The following is a 15,788-nucleotide window of genomic DNA, read 5'->3' as shown; positions in this document are numbered from 1 at the left end:
GGAGGCTTATTCGGCCTACGAGGATTCGGATGCTGAAGAATCTATTCCTCGCCTCCCTCCTGAAGAGTTTTCATTTGGAGAAACATTACACACTATGAGAGAACACTTTCAATGGCAGGGTCAGGGAATTATCTGATTCCAGAAAGAGATTAAGGACCTTTTACATTTACCTCAGCACAGGCCCTTAGCTATACCTCCTGTTTTGAATGTAATTGATGATGTTTACTCAGATGCTTGTACTGCCCCTGACTCTCTCCCTCCAGCTCCTGCCAAACCTGATAGGTACTACAGGGTCCCGGACTCTCATTTTCACCTGTACAAGGCCCACTCTGCTGACCCAGAAACTATTTCCCAGGGCCCTAAAGGGGTTGCAGCTGCCACTGCTAAAAATCCTCTACGCTGAAAGGGAGTCCAGAGCATTAGAGATGGGGTAAGAAAGTATACTTCTGCAACTCTTTCCATGAGGGCATTAAACTGTCAATTCCATATGATACAGTATCAAGAGTATTTACTAGATGAATTGCATAAGAAACTGTCCTCTTCTGAACCCCTTGATCATAAATCCCTTCAGGATCTGGTGCATAATTCCCAGCAGGTCAGTAACCATTTCTTGCAGTGTGGTTATGATGCATTGGAAGCTTCATGTAGATCAGCTATGACAGGTGCAGTTATCGTAGGCATGCCTGGCTGAAGGAACAATCTGCCAGACCATGTTAAAGCTAAGCTTTTGGATGCTCCTATGGAAAAGCAAAAATTATTTGGTTCCACGGCTCAAGAGGTTTTAAAGAAATTTGAAGAAAAGGCAAAATCTGTGCAAACAGTTAAGGACTTTCTGCAAGTCCAACCACCGAGATTCAGCAGAAATTGGCCTACTAAATTGGTCCTTTCCGGACTCAGACAGATCTCAAAGAGGCAGGAATAGACGTGGCAGAGGTAGAGGGCAAGCTAGAGGCTCCTACAGAGGCCGTCAGTGGCAGCCTCCCAACCAGAGAGGTAGTGCAGGAACTACAACTGCTACACCAGGACAGACTCAATGACTTTGTTTTGACTCTGCCGACCAGGGCTCAATTAGAAGCACCTTTGGGCGGAAAACTTTCTTTATTCTCAAAAAATTGGCACAGCATTACAGGGGACACATGGACACTACAAATAATAGACAAAGGATACAGGTTCCATTTCCACTCTTTGCCAAAAAGAAAAGGCATGCCAAACCTGCCACCAAATCAGAGGGCAGAGGCTTTGAAGCAAATTACCAATTTACTGCAAATGAAAGCCATAATAAAGGTACCTCTTTCAGAACAAGGCCAGGAATTTCACTCAAGATTATTCCTTGTTCCAAGAAAAGAAAATCAATGGAGGCCTATTCTCGACTTGTCCGCACTGAATACGTACCTCATTGTGCCAAAATTCAAAATGCTGACTCTACAGCAACTCCTTCCCATGCTGGGCAAGGGGTCTTGGCTGGTGACTCTAGACCTCAAGGAGGCATACCTGCATGTCCCTATTCGACAAAGCTGCAGAAGACACCTCAGATTTCTTGCAGGGTCAGAGCATTATCAATTCTCAGCATTGCCCTTTGGCTTATCTACTGTGTCCAGAGTATTCACGAAATGCCTGGCATCAGTAATTGCACACTGCAGACTTCAGGGGATTCAAATCTACCCTTATCTGGACGACTGCCTAATACAAGCGGACAGCAAGCAAACTTTGTTAAAGGACTTGGACTATGCCATTCGCCTGTTACAGGCCTTGGGATATACAGTCAACATCCACAAATCAAGACTGGTTCCATCCCAAAGAATAACATTCCTGGGTGCGGATCTAGACACAACCACCCAGATGGCTTTTCTCACAGAAGAAAAACAAGAACAGCTACCAGTTTACTTTCAGAATCTCACAAGACAAACTCAGATGACTGCAAGGAAAATCCTGCAGGCCCTGGGTTACATGGCATCTTGCATTCTTCTGATCCCACAAACAAGGCTTCATATGAGGAAATTACAATGGTACCTAAGAAGTTTATGGACTCAGCACAGTCACAGCTTAGAAGCTCTGATCCCACTCATTCCTTGCCTTCAAAGGAATTCCAGTGGTGGGCTCAAGCCTGCCAGTTGAACAGCGGGCTGCCCTTCAGCAAGCCAAGAGCCAACCAAACCATCACCACGGACGCTTCAGACCAAGGTTGGGGAGCGCACATGGAGGACAGATGTATACAAGGGCTATGGTCGCAAAGAGAGCTGCACATGCACATAAACCAAAAGGAATTGCTGGCAGTGATACACGCAATTGAGGCCTTCAAACCTTTCCTTCACCAAGGCCACCTGCTCATAAGGACAGACAACACCACAGTTATGTGGTACATAAACAAGTAAGGAGGCACCCATTCCTACCCTCTTTGCAGACTGACAATGAACCTATGGGAACTGGCATTGAAACTCAACATACAGCTACAGTCCCAGTTTGTGCCAGCGAAAGACAATACACTGGCAGACAGCTTAAGCAGAACTACCATGGATGCACACGAATGGATGCTGCACCCAGACATCTTCTTGCAAATCACACAATCATGGGGATGTCCGGAAATAGACATGTTTGCTTCCCCCCTAAATCATCAACTGAAGAAATTCTGCTCAAGGACATACCACCCACAAGCTTGGAAAGTGGACGCTCTCTCTTTCAGCTGGAAAGCTCTAACAGTGTATGCTTTCCCACCTCTTCCACTAATGACCAAGGTCCTACTGAAGATCAGGACAGAGCAGCCCAGAGTAATCCTGATAGCCCCAAACTGGCCAAGACAGTACTGGTACCCACTGTTAAAGAGCTTGTCACAGACGAAACCATGGCCTCTCCCCTTATGGCCACTTCTACTGACGCAGCACAATTTCAGGACTCTACAGTCCAACCTGAAAACCTTGCAGCTAACTGCCTGGAGAATACCATGACTCCCACTCAGGATAACCTATCCCAGAGAGTGAAGGATATTATTATGGAAGCTTGCCGACCTTCCACAAGGAAGGCATACACAGCAAAATGGAAAAGATTTCACACCTGGAACACAGCAAAGGGCCTAGATGTGACTGTGATGACTATGGCATACATATTGGAATACTTGGCAGAATTGTCCCACAGTGGCCTGTCTTACTCTTCCATCAAGATACATGCCTCAGCAATCTCAGCAGAATACAATCTAAATCCACCTGTCTTCTCTCACCCTCTACTAAGACAGTTTCTAAGAGGAATCAGAAACATTAATCCTCCAAGGAAACCACCTCTACCTACTTGGGACCTGAATTTCGTGTTGGAAAAACTAACACTTCCTCCCTTCGAACCAGCAGCATCGGCAGATGTACAGTTTTTGTCTTGGAAAACTGCCTTCCTTCTGGCCATAACCTCAGCAAGAAGAGTATCTGAGCTACAAGCTTTAATGGCGGTGCAGCCTTTCCTTATCTTTCATCAGGACAGAGTTTCTTTGAGGACCAATCCTACATTCATGCCAAAGGTGGTATCCACGGTATCTTTGAACCAAGCTATTCACTTGCCTACATTCTTCCCACAGTCACAAAATAAAGGGGAAAGACTTCTGCACACCCTGGACATACACAGACAACTACGCTACTACTTGGACAGAACTAAAAGTTACAGAAAGACTGACCAGTTGTTTGTAGCATATGCTGCTGGAGTACAAGGAAAAGCAATTTCCAAACAAACAATTTCCAAATGGATAGGAAATTGCATTCGTTTTTGTTACTCCTTTCATGGAAAGACTGTGCCAGCTAACATTAGACCTCATTGCACGAGAGCCACAGCCACCACCACAGCCTTCCTAAGAGGGGTGGCTACCAAGGACATTTTAGAAGCTGCTACATGGAGCTCCGTGCATACATGTGCCAAGCATTACAATTTGCCTTTATACTCCAGATCCAGAGCAGGGTTTGCTACGGCAGTCCTGCAGGGTATCTTAACTACACCATCCTTCATTTAGTACCTCCACCCCCAGTTTGGCTATGGTATTCTACCCATATGTGATGACTGCAGATGCATCCTTGAAGGACATAGTACAGTTTTGTACCTACCATAAATGTAGATGTCCGATAGGTATGCATCTGCAGTCAGGTTTACCCTCCCTCCTACCACTCTGTGGTATACCTAGGGTGCTTACCCCTCTTTTAGCTAGCTGGGGGAATCTATTATGGTGTATTTGTTTGTATATACATGTATATATATATTTTTGCAAATGTTTGGAATTTTATTGCATTTATCCAAATTTAGCCTTCCTAGAGGGCACCTGGCATCTGGGGCAAGAAAAACTGAGGAAGATGGCGCGGCTGATGCTTATACCCCAGGCTCTGGCGTCAGGAAAGTGCGACATCAGCCGAGGCCAGACCCAGACTTTGGAATCCGGCCGACCGAAGGGCTGCCTGAGGCAGGACAACCCATATGTGATGACTGCAGATGCATACCTATCGGACATCTACATTTACGGTAGGTACAAAAAGCACAGTTTTGTACCTACCATAAATGTAGATGTCCGATAGATATGCAACTGCAGTCATCACATATGGGTTGTCCTGCCTCAGGCAGCCCTCGGTCCGGATTCCAAAGTCTGGGTCAACGTCGGCTGATGTCGCATTTCTCTCCGGCGTCAGAGCTGCTGGAGTACATAAGCATCAGCCGCCATCTTCTTCAGTGTTTCTTGCCCCAGATGCCAGGTGCCCTCCAAGGAAGGCTGTAATCAAATTGGAAGATAAAACAGGTTTCCAGACAAATAAATAAGCAATAAACAGATACACCATAACAGATATCCCCAGCTAAGGATAACAGGGATAGGAGTGGACCCAAGGCATAGAGGGGAAGGAGGGAGGGAAAACCCGACTGCAGTTGCATATCTATCAGACATCTACATTTATGGTAGGTACAAAACTGTACTCTGTCCTTCAAGAATGCAACTGCAGTCATAAAATATGGGTTGAATACCATAGCTTAGCTGGGGGAGGTGGCTATAAGAAAAGGATGGTGTAGCTATCAATCCCTGCAGGACTGCCGAAGCAAAGCCTGCCCTGGATCTGGAATATAGAGGAAGGTTGTAGTGTTTGGAAAATGTATGCACGGAGCTCCATGTAGCAGCTTCTAGAATGTCTTTTGTAGGCACCCCTCTTAAGAATGCTGTAGAGGTGGCTGTAGCTCTGGTGGAGTGTGGTCTGACATTGGCTGGCACACTCTTTCCATGGAAGGAATAACAGAATCTGATGGAATGTCCAATCCATTTTGAAATTGTCTGTTTGGAAATTGCTTTTCCTTGTACTCCAGGGGCGTAAGCTACAAAAAGCTGATTAGACTTCCTACTGGTCTTGGTTCTGTCCAGGTAGTAGCGAAGTTGTCTGTGAATGTCCAAGGTATGCAGCAGTCTTTCCCCTTTGTTCTCAGGATTGGAAAAGAAAGTAGGCATGTGAATTGCTTGATTTAAAGAAACCCTAGATACCACTTTTGGGAGAAAGGTAGGGTTGGTTCGTAAGGAGACCCTGTCTCTGTGAAAAGTTATGAACGGTGGTATAGCCATTAGGGCCTGTAATTCCAAAACCCTTCTTGCTGCGGTAATGGCCAACAGGAAAGCTGTCTTCCAGGAAAGAAATTGTAAATCCACAGAAGATGCTGGCTCAAAGGGAGGTAGAGTCAATTTTTCTAGGACAAAGTTAAGGTCCCAAGCTGGTACTGGTGCCTTTCTTGGGGGCTTTATATTCTTGATTCCTCTAAGAAATTGCCTTAACAAAGGATGCAAAAACACAGGTGGATCAGTGTTGTATCTAGCTGAGAAAGCTGAAGCATGTATTTTTATAGAGGAGTATGAGAGTCCATTATGTAGCATATCTGCCAAATATTCCAGGATGAGTGGGATGCTCAAAAGTGATGCATCATGGCCCTTGGTGGTATTCCAAATGCTGAATCTCTTCCATTTGGCTGAGTAAACCTTTCTGGTGGATGGTCTGTGGGCTTCTGTCAGTATCCGCTGGACTTCCTTGGAAAGAGGTAGGTTGAGGTTATTCATGGGATCTCCCAAGCTGTTAGCTGTAGCGTCTGGAAGTTGGGATGAACTGTCCTGAAGTTGTGTTGAGTCAAAAGTTGGGGCCATTGGGGGAGGTCCCACGTTTTGTTGTGACATATGCTCCATAGTAGTGGGTACCAGTGTTGTCTTGGCCAGTCTGGAGCTATTAGGATCCCCTTGGGCTGCTCTGCTTTGATCTTTAGTAACACTGTGGTCATCAGTGGCAGAGGTGGAAATGCATAGATTTTTAGGGAGCTCCAGTTGAATGAGAGAGCATCTATTTTCCATGCTTGTGGATGATATGTCCTTGAACAGAACATTTGTAAGTGATGATTGAGGTGGGAGGCAAATAGGTCTACGTCCGGCCTGCCCCATGTCGAAGTGAGTCGTATAAAGATTTCTGGATGTAACCTCCATTCGTGTGGGTCCAAGAAATTCCTGCTTAGACTGTCCGCCAGAACATTGTCTTTGCCTGGAACAAACTGGGATTGCAACTGTATGTTTAGGCTCAGTGATTTTCCCAAAGATTCATTGTCAGTCTGCAAAGGGGTAAGAATGAGTGCCCCCCTGCTTGTTTATGTACCACATCACAGTGGTGTTGTCTGTCCGTATTAGTAGGTGGCCTGGTTGTAGTTGTTGTCCGAAGGCCTCGATGGCATGCATTACTGCCAGCATTTCTTTTTGGTTGATATGCAGATGTGTTTCCTTTGGAGACCATTGTCCTTGAATACATCTGCCCTCCATGTGCGCCCCCCATCCAAGGTCTGAGGCGTCTGTGGTCATGGTCTGTGTTATCTGAGGTTTTTTGAATGACACACCCATGTTTGACTGGCTTACTGAGGCCCACCATAGAAATTCCTTTTGAAGACATGGAATGAGCGGTATGGTTGCTTCTAGGTTGTTGCTGTGTTGAGACCATAAGCTTTTTAGGTACCATTGAAGCTTTCTCATGTGTAGTCTTGCTAGTGGAACCAGGAGAATGCAGGATGCCATGTAACCCAGGGCCTGTAGGAATCTCCTTGCAGTCATCTGGGTGAGCTTTGCTAAACTTTTGAAGTTATGAGTTAACTTGTTTTGCTTGTCTTCTGTCAGGTAAGCCATTTGAGAGGCTGTGTCTAGTTTGGCTCCTAAGAAGGTAATTTGCTGGGATGGCTGAAGTATTGACTTTTGAAAGTTGACTGTGTATCCCAGAGCCTGTAGCAAATGTATGACATAATTCAAGTTTTTTGTCAAAGTTAGTTTGTCGTCCGCTTGTACGAGGCAATCGTCCAGATGCGGGTAGATTTGAATCCCTGGAGCCTGCAATGAGCAATTACTGAAGCCAGGCATTTCGTGAATACTCTGGGCGCAGTAGATAAGCCAAATGGCAATGCTGAGAATTGATAATGCTCTGGCCCTGCAAGAAATCTGAGGTATCTTCTGCAGCTGTGTCTGATAGGGACATGCAGGTATGCCTCCTTGAGGTCCAGAGTAATCAGCCAAGACCCCTTGCCCAGCATGGGAAGGAGTTGCTGTAGAGTCAGCATTTTGAACTTTGGTACTATGAGAAAAGTGTTTAAAGCGGACAAGTCCAGTATTGATCTCCATTGAGTTTCTTTTCTTGGAACAAGGAACAGTCTTGAGTAAAACCCCTGACCGTGTTCTTGTTGTGGAACTTTTTCTATTGCTTTGATCTGAGCAAGCAGAGAAATTTGCTTGATAGCCTCTGCCCTCTGATTTTGTGGAAGGTTTGGCATGCCTAGTTTTCTTGGCAAGGTATGAAAATGGAACCTGTAACCGTGGTCTATAATGTCCAAAATCCATTTGTCCTTTGTCAGTTTGTGCCAATTTTTTGTAAACAGAGATAATTTTCCGCCCAAAGGAGCTTCTGCTTGCTCCTTGGTCAGCGGAACTAGAGGAAAGTCATTGAGATTGTCCCTGTGGGGCGAGAGAAACCCCTGTGTCACTTCTTTGGTTTGCTGGTTGCCATTGTCGTCCCCTGTAGGATCCTCTGTACTGGCCTCTTCCTCGGGCACGCCTGTTTTGCCCCTTTGAAATCTTTCAGGATTAGGAAAGGACCAGTTTGTAGAAGGGCAGTTCCTGCTGAATCTGGGTGGCTGAACCTGGAGGAAATCTTTGACTGTCTGAACTGACTTGGCTTTTTCCTCAATGGACTTTAACACATCTTTAGCATTAGCACCAAAAAGCTTGTTCTTTTCCAAGGGTGCATCAAGAAGTTTTGCCTTAACATGATCTGGTAAAGGTTGATCTTTTAACCATGCATGTCTACAAATGACCGCCCCTGTCATAGCTGCCCTACATGAAGCTTCCAATGCATCATATCCACACTGTAGAAAATGATTGCTAACTTGCTGAGAATTGTGTACAGCCTCCTGCAAAGACTTCCTATCTAAAGGTTCAGGGGAGGCCAATCATTTCTGTAAAACATCTAACAGGAAATCCTGATATTGAAACATGTGAAAGAGACAATTGAGAGCTCTCATAGATAAAGTAGTGGAGGTGTAGACCTTCTTCCCCCATCTCTCTAAGGACCTTGCTTCGCTGTCGGAAGGCAAAGGGTTTTTGGAGGTGGTAGCTGAAACCCCTTTAGGCCCCTGGGAAATTGTTTCTAAATCAACAGCATGGGCCCTAAAGAAATGAGAATGTGTTTCTGGGACCCTATAATATCTGTCAGGCTTGACAGGAGCAGGAGGAAGAGTATCAGGGGTAACACTGGTGTCAGAGTATAAATCATCCAAAACATCAAGCACAGGAGGTATAGCTAAGGGTCTGTGTTGGGGCTTTTTAAGGAAGGTTCGAAGGCGCTTTCTGGAATCTGAATATTCCTGGCCTTGCCACTTAAACTGCTCCCTCATGGAATGCAGAACTTCCCCAAAAGACATATCCTCAGGAGGAGAAGCCGAGGGAATGGAGTCCTCTGCATCTGAATCCTCATAGGTCTGGAAGGGCTCTTCCTGCCTTTCGGAGTGAACAGAGTCCTCATAATCTTCATCTGTAGGAAGAGGGTCAGAGGGTTCAACCCTGGGCCTCTTATCAGGAGGAGGCTGGGATCCTCTCTCAGGATGGGCCTGGGAACCTCTGATCAGGGAAATTAAATCTGCGGCCATATCCATGATTTGAGTTTCAGGAGTAGGCTGAGGTAAGGTTTTAGCAGAAAGATGCTTGGACTTGCTGGCTGCCTTGGCACGTGTGTAGACCTTGATAGACATGGACATGGGAGGCCTAGCCGCTTCACGTGCAAGAGTCACCTTATCAACAGCAATGGTCTCGGGCATTTCCTCGGTTTCAGTATCCGGAGGAAAGTCAATAACTGGCGTCGGAGTTGCCTCCGGTATCGGAGGTATCGGTAATGCGGTGTCTTCGGTTTGGAGCGGAGGAATAACCGCCTCAGAGGGAACCGGAGCACTCGCGGTTAATTTTGGCGTGGTGTCGGTGGAAGACGCGGGCCGAGGATGTTGGTCCCGGTCTTTTCGTTTCTTAGGAGTCTGAGTTGTCGGATGTTCCGACGGCATTGTATAGTCAAATTTATCGCCGAAAAAGTCTTCAGCGAACTCCGCCCGGCACCTGAGAGTGCGCTTATTGAAGCGAGCACAGGCGGCACAGGCCGAGACGTCGTGGTCTGGGCCAAGGCAAGGGAGGCAGTAAGAGTGGAAATCCTTATGAGGTATTTGTTTACCACAAGACAAACAATTATTTACTTTTTCAGTAATTTCTGACATCAGCTGAGGCAAGAAAAGGTCCCCAACGGGGTACTTAGCTTTTTTGATGACTTCGGTTTCGAAGAATACAGGAGCTGACCGACTGGCACTTGCGAACTGCTTCTGCTTCGGGCACCGTGCGGCAAGAAAGACTGAAGAAGATGGCGTCAGCTGATGCTTATGTACTCCAGCCGCTCTGACATCGGAGAGAAATGCGACATCAGCCGATGTCGGACCCAGACTTTGGAATCCGGCCGACCGAGGGCTGCCTGAGGCAGGACATCCCATATGTTATGACTGCAGTTGCATTCTTGAAGGACATCTGTACTTTTCATCTACCTCCCCTTCTCCTATAACTAAAACTTATGATACTGTAAAATAATCTGTTTCAGCTATCTCCCCTTCTCCTATAACTAAACCTTCTGATACTGTAAAATAATCTGTTTCAGCTTCCACCCCTTCTCCTACAACTAAACCTTTTAATACTGTAAAACAACATTTTTCAGTTAACTCCCATTCTCCTATAACTAAACTTTCTGATACTTTAAATAATGTTTCACCTACCTCCCCTTCACTTATAACTGAACCTTCTGATACTGTAAAATAATGTTTCATCTACCTCCCCTTCTCCTACAACTGAACCTTCTGATTCTGTAAAATAATCTGTTTCAGCTACCTCCCCTTCTCCTATAACTAAACCTTCTGATACTGGAAAACAATCTGTTTCAGCTACCTCCCCTTCTTCTATAACTAAACCTTCTGATACTGTAAAATAATCTGTTCAGCTACCCCCCTTCCCTATAACTAAACCTTCTGATACTGTAAAACAATCTGTTCAGCTACCCCCCTTCCCTATAACTAAACCTTCTGATACTGTAAAACAATCTGTTTCAGCTACCTCCCCTTCTCCTATAACTAAACCTTCTGATACTGTAAAATAATGTTTCACCTACCTCCCTTCTCCTATAACTAAGCGTTCTTATACTGTAAAATAATCTGTTTCAGCTACCTCCCCATCTCCTATAACTAAACCTTCTGATACTGTAAAATAATGTTCGCCTACCTCCCCTTCTCTTATAATTAAACCTTCTGATAGTGTAAAATGATCTGTTTCAGCTACCTACCCTTCTCCTATAACTAAACCTTCTGATACTGTAAAATAATCTGTTTCACCTACCTCCCCTTCTCCTATAAATAAACCTTCTGATACTGTAAAATAATCTGTTTCAGCTACCTCCACTTCTCCTATAACTAAACATTCTGATACTGTAAAACAATCTGTTTCATCTACCTCCCCTTCTCCTATAACTAAAACTTATGATACTGTAAAATAATATGTTTCAGCTACCTCCCCTTCTCCTATAACTAAACCTTGTATTACTGTAAAACAACATTTTTCAGTTAACTCCCATTCTCCTATAACTAAACTTTCTGATACTTTAAATAATCTGCTTCACCTACCTCCCCTTCTCCTATGACTGAACCTTATGATACTGTAAAATAATATGTTTCAGCTACCTCCCCTTCTACAACTAAACCGTCTGATACTGTAAAATAATCTGTTTCAGCTTCCTCCCCTTCTCCTATAACTAAAGCTTTTGATACTGAAAAATAATCTGTTTCACCTAACTCCCTTTTCCTATAACTAAACCTTTTGATACTGAAAAATAATCTGTTTCACCTACCACCCTTTTCCTATAACTAAACCTTCTTATACTGTAAAATAATCTGTTTCAGCTACCTCCCCTTCTCCTACAACTAAACCTTCTGATACTGTAAAATAATCTGTTTCATCTACCTCCCCTTCACTTATAACTGAACCTTCTTTTTTTTTTTTTTTTAAAACAAATTTATTGTTTTAACATATAAGAGAAATATCATAACAATTTTATACAAATAATTAAAAATAGGTATTATTATAATATTCAACAAAACAACTAAAGTATTTACAAAGACATCCACTACAATCAGATCAATTAATTAAACTAAAATACTGTGCTATTGAAATTAGAATTTTTTTAACAAATTTTGTAAATTATCCCATACAATAAAATGTGATGTTTTTCTAGTTGTTCTCATTCTAATTGTGCTTATTTCCATATGACACATTATATTCATAACATTTTTAAATTCATTGAACGAAGGAGGTGTATCTGAAATCCAATTTCTAGTTATTATTTTCCTAGCCACTGCTAGGATAGACCATAACAAGGGAAGCTTAATCTTTTTAACACATTGAGGTATAGGTGTGTTGAATAATATAACTGAACCTTCTGATACAGTAAAATAATATGTTTCAATTACCTCCCCTTCTCCTATAACTGAACCTTCTGATTCTGTAAAATAATCTGTTTCAATTACCTCCCCCTCTCCTATAACTGAACCTTCTGATTCTGTAAAATAATCTGTTTCAGCTACCTCCCCTTCTATAACTAAACCTTCTGATACTGTAAAATAATCTGTTTCAGCTACCTCCCCTTCTCCTATAACTAAACCTTCTGATACTGTAAAATAATGTGTTTCAGTTACCTCCCCTTCTCCAATAACTTAACCTTCTGATACTGGAAAATAATGTTTCACCTACCTCCCCTTCTCCTATAACTGAACCTTCTGATACTATAAAATAATCTGTTTCAGCTACCTCCCCTTCTCCTATAACTGAACGTTCTGATTCTGTAAAATAATCTGTTTCAGCTACCTCCCCTTCTTCTATAACTAAACCTTCTGATACTGTAAAATAATCTGTTTCACCTACCTCCCCTTCTCCTATAACTGAACCTTCTGATACTATAAAATAATCTGTTTCAGCTACCTCCCCTTCTCCTATAACTGAACGTTCTGATTCTGTAAAATAATCTGTTTCAGCTACCTCCCCTTCTTCTATAACTAAACCTTCTGATACTGTAAAATAATCTGTTTCAGCTACCTCCCCTTCTCCTATAACTAAACCTTCTGATACTGTAAAATAATGTGTTTCAGTTACCTCCCCTTCTCCAATAACTTAACCTTCTGATACTGGAAAATAATGTTTCACCTACCTCCCCTTCTCCTATAACTGAACCTTCTGATACTATAAAATAATCTGTTTCAGCTACCTCCCCTTCTCCTAAAACTAAACCTTCTGATACTGTAAAATAATATGTTTCAGCTTCCTCCCCTTCTCCTATAACTAAACCTTGTATTACTGTAAAACAACATTTTTCAGTTAACTCCCATTCTCCTATAACTAAACTTTCTGATACTTTAAATAGTCTGTTTCACCTACCTCTTCTCCTATAACTGAACGCTCTGATACTGTAAAATAATATTTTTCATCTACCTCCCCTTCTCCTATAATTGAACTTTCTGATACTGTAAAATAATCTATTTCAGCTACCTCCCCTTCTCCTATAACTAAACCTTCTGATACTGTAAAATAATCTGTTTCAGCTACCTCCCCTTCTCCTATAACTAAAACTTATGATACTGTAAAATAATCTGTTTCAGCTACCTCCACTTCTCCTATAACTAAACCTCCTGATATTGTAAACTAATCTGTTTCAGCTTCCTCCCCTTCTCCTATAACTAAACCTTGTATTACTGTAAAACAACATTTTTCAGTTAACTCCCATTCTCCTATAACTAAACTTTCTGATACTTTAAATAGTCTGTTTCACCTACCTCCCCTTCTCCTATAACTGAACGCTCTGATACTGTAAAATCTACCTCCCCTTCTCCTATAGGTTCATAGGTTCATAGGTTCATACTAGGCTATCTGCCCAAGGGCATTTACAAGCCTAGCCCATAGTTTTGTGGCTTACGCCACCCCTTTAGTATGGGGAACTATACCCATTAGTTTGCTGTGCCTCTGCCGAGCAGTGACACTGAGATAATCCCTGGGGTATATCTGCGATCTCCCATCCATTGGTCAAGATTTCTCTTGAACAAGGCCAGCGAGGTGCTCTGCCTCACATATACCGGGATTTTATTCCACAGCATAGGGAGTCTTTGGGTGATGAATCTATCCCTCCAGCACGTCCTATTAATAGCCATGTCGGTTTAAGTCTCCGCCCTTGTGGCTCTGACGGATCTAGATTTTTGAGGTGAAGCATATTCATCAAATCTGGGTTTGACATGGCCTTGTATGTTAGGCAAAGGTCACCTCTGAGCAAGCGGTGGCGACTGAATAGAGCTGGAGTTCTTTCAGTCGGGCAGCATAGGACAGATGTTTGAGACCCTTTATCCTTTTGGTGAGGAACTTTTGTGGCCTCTCCAGCTGCTGCAAGTGTCGGGTCAGATACATTCCGAATGGGGCATTGTACTCAATCATTGGTCTGATGAGTGATGAGTATAGGGAGACTATGACCTCCCTTGACCTAGATGAGAATCCCTTCATGATAAGGTGGGTAATGTAGAAGGTTTTCCTAACTACTTTAGCTACATGGGTGTTGAATGACAGACTACTATCAACCTGGGTCCCCAGGTCCCTGATAACTTCTGTGCTCAGTGGATTGCCACCTATTTGGTAGCTAGGGGTAACCTTGTTTTTCCCAAAGGGTATGACTATGCATTTTTTGGCATTTAACTTTAGGCCATGGCTCTGGCACCAGTTATCCATTTCTGTGAGACCCTTCTGAAGGATATCTGTGTCAGATGTGTTTTCTACTATGGCGCCCAGTTTGCAGTCATCTGCAAACTTTGTCAGCCATAACCCTCCTGTGTTTGCTTGTACTGAAAAGTAGATGCCAAACAAGAGTGGGCCCAGGACTGAGCCCTGTGGTACACCACTTGTGACAGGCTTTGAGTCTGACATGGCGCCAGCAACTCTGACCCTGTGGGTTCTGTCACTCAGCCAGTTTGCAACCCATCTTGTGATGTATGGGTTAACATTTAAGCTGATGAGTTTTTCAATGATACCTGAGTGGGGTATTGTATCGAAGGCCTTTGCCAGATCGAGGTAGGCTGTATGGACTGCCTTTCCCTCATCAATGGCTTTGGTGTCTGTTTGAAAAGTCAACCAAGTTTAGAAGGCATGATCTGCCTTTGACAAAGCCAAACTGGGATGGATCCAAAGTCTGCAAATTCCTATGTCTTTATTTATGAGGTCCATTATGATCCTCTCCATGGCTTTGCAGATAAGGCTTGTCAAGCTAATGGGCGGTAATTTCCAGGGTCGGAGGCACCGCCTTTGTGAAGTGGGACCACAGTTGCAGTCGCCACTCCTGGAGTACGTATCCAGAGGTAAGACTATGATTAAACAGCTGTCCTAGCTGTGGGTTTAATTCCTCGTTGAGTTCGTGGAGCACACAGCCGGGGACACCATCAGGTCCCAGGGTTGCTGGTGTTTTGGCTTTGGAGAGAGCAGTTCTCACTTGGGCGTTGGAGATGTTTGGGGGCTGCAATGCTGGTATAGATATCTCTCCTTTTGGGGGGGGAGTTTGCACTGAACCTGTCAGCCAGTATGTTGGCAATGTCTGTAGGATCAGTAATCTTCACATCATTTTGAACTAGTTCTGAGCATATCTGGGAGTTTCCTCCCAGGTTTCTAACATAGTTAAAGAAGGCCTTATGATTGTCTTTTGAGTCTTTAGCTATTTTTCTCTCAAAATTTGCTTTGGATGATTTTATGAGAGCTCTTAGTTTTTACTTATAGTGATCAAGGGTGTCTTACCTTTTAAGGATTTTGCTCTATCTTGTAGTAGCTTCCTCCTTTTGTTGTAGAGTTTGTTTATGGCTGGGGTCCACCAGACTGACGCTTGCCTTTGGTACAAAGAGTCTTTGTTTTGCTTGGGATTGCCTTATCCATGCAGTCCTGCAGGTGCTGGTAGAAGGCATTTGTAAGTGATTCAGCGGCTTGAGTACTGTTTTCCCCGGCTTGGGGCCTTAAAGGAGACCACACTAGTCTTTAGAAGTGTGAAATCGGCTTTCGAGAAGTTCTTTACTGTGGTCTTTTTTATTTCAGGTGCGGGTGGGATGAGGACCTCCAGCGAGATTAGTTTGTGATCTGATCTCACCAGTGAGGGGTATAGTTCCGGTGTTGAACATTGTGCTCCCATGTTCGTGATGATGAG

Source organism: Protopterus annectens, chromosome 3.part1, assembly GCF_019279795.1.
Source record: "Protopterus annectens isolate FY-2018-M chromosome 3.part1, PAN1.0, whole genome shotgun sequence".
NCBI classification, from domain to species: domain Eukaryota; kingdom Metazoa; phylum Chordata; order Ceratodontiformes; family Protopteridae; genus Protopterus; species Protopterus annectens.
The sequence above is the reverse complement of the archived record's forward strand: the minus strand, read 5'-3'. Positions refer to the sequence as shown.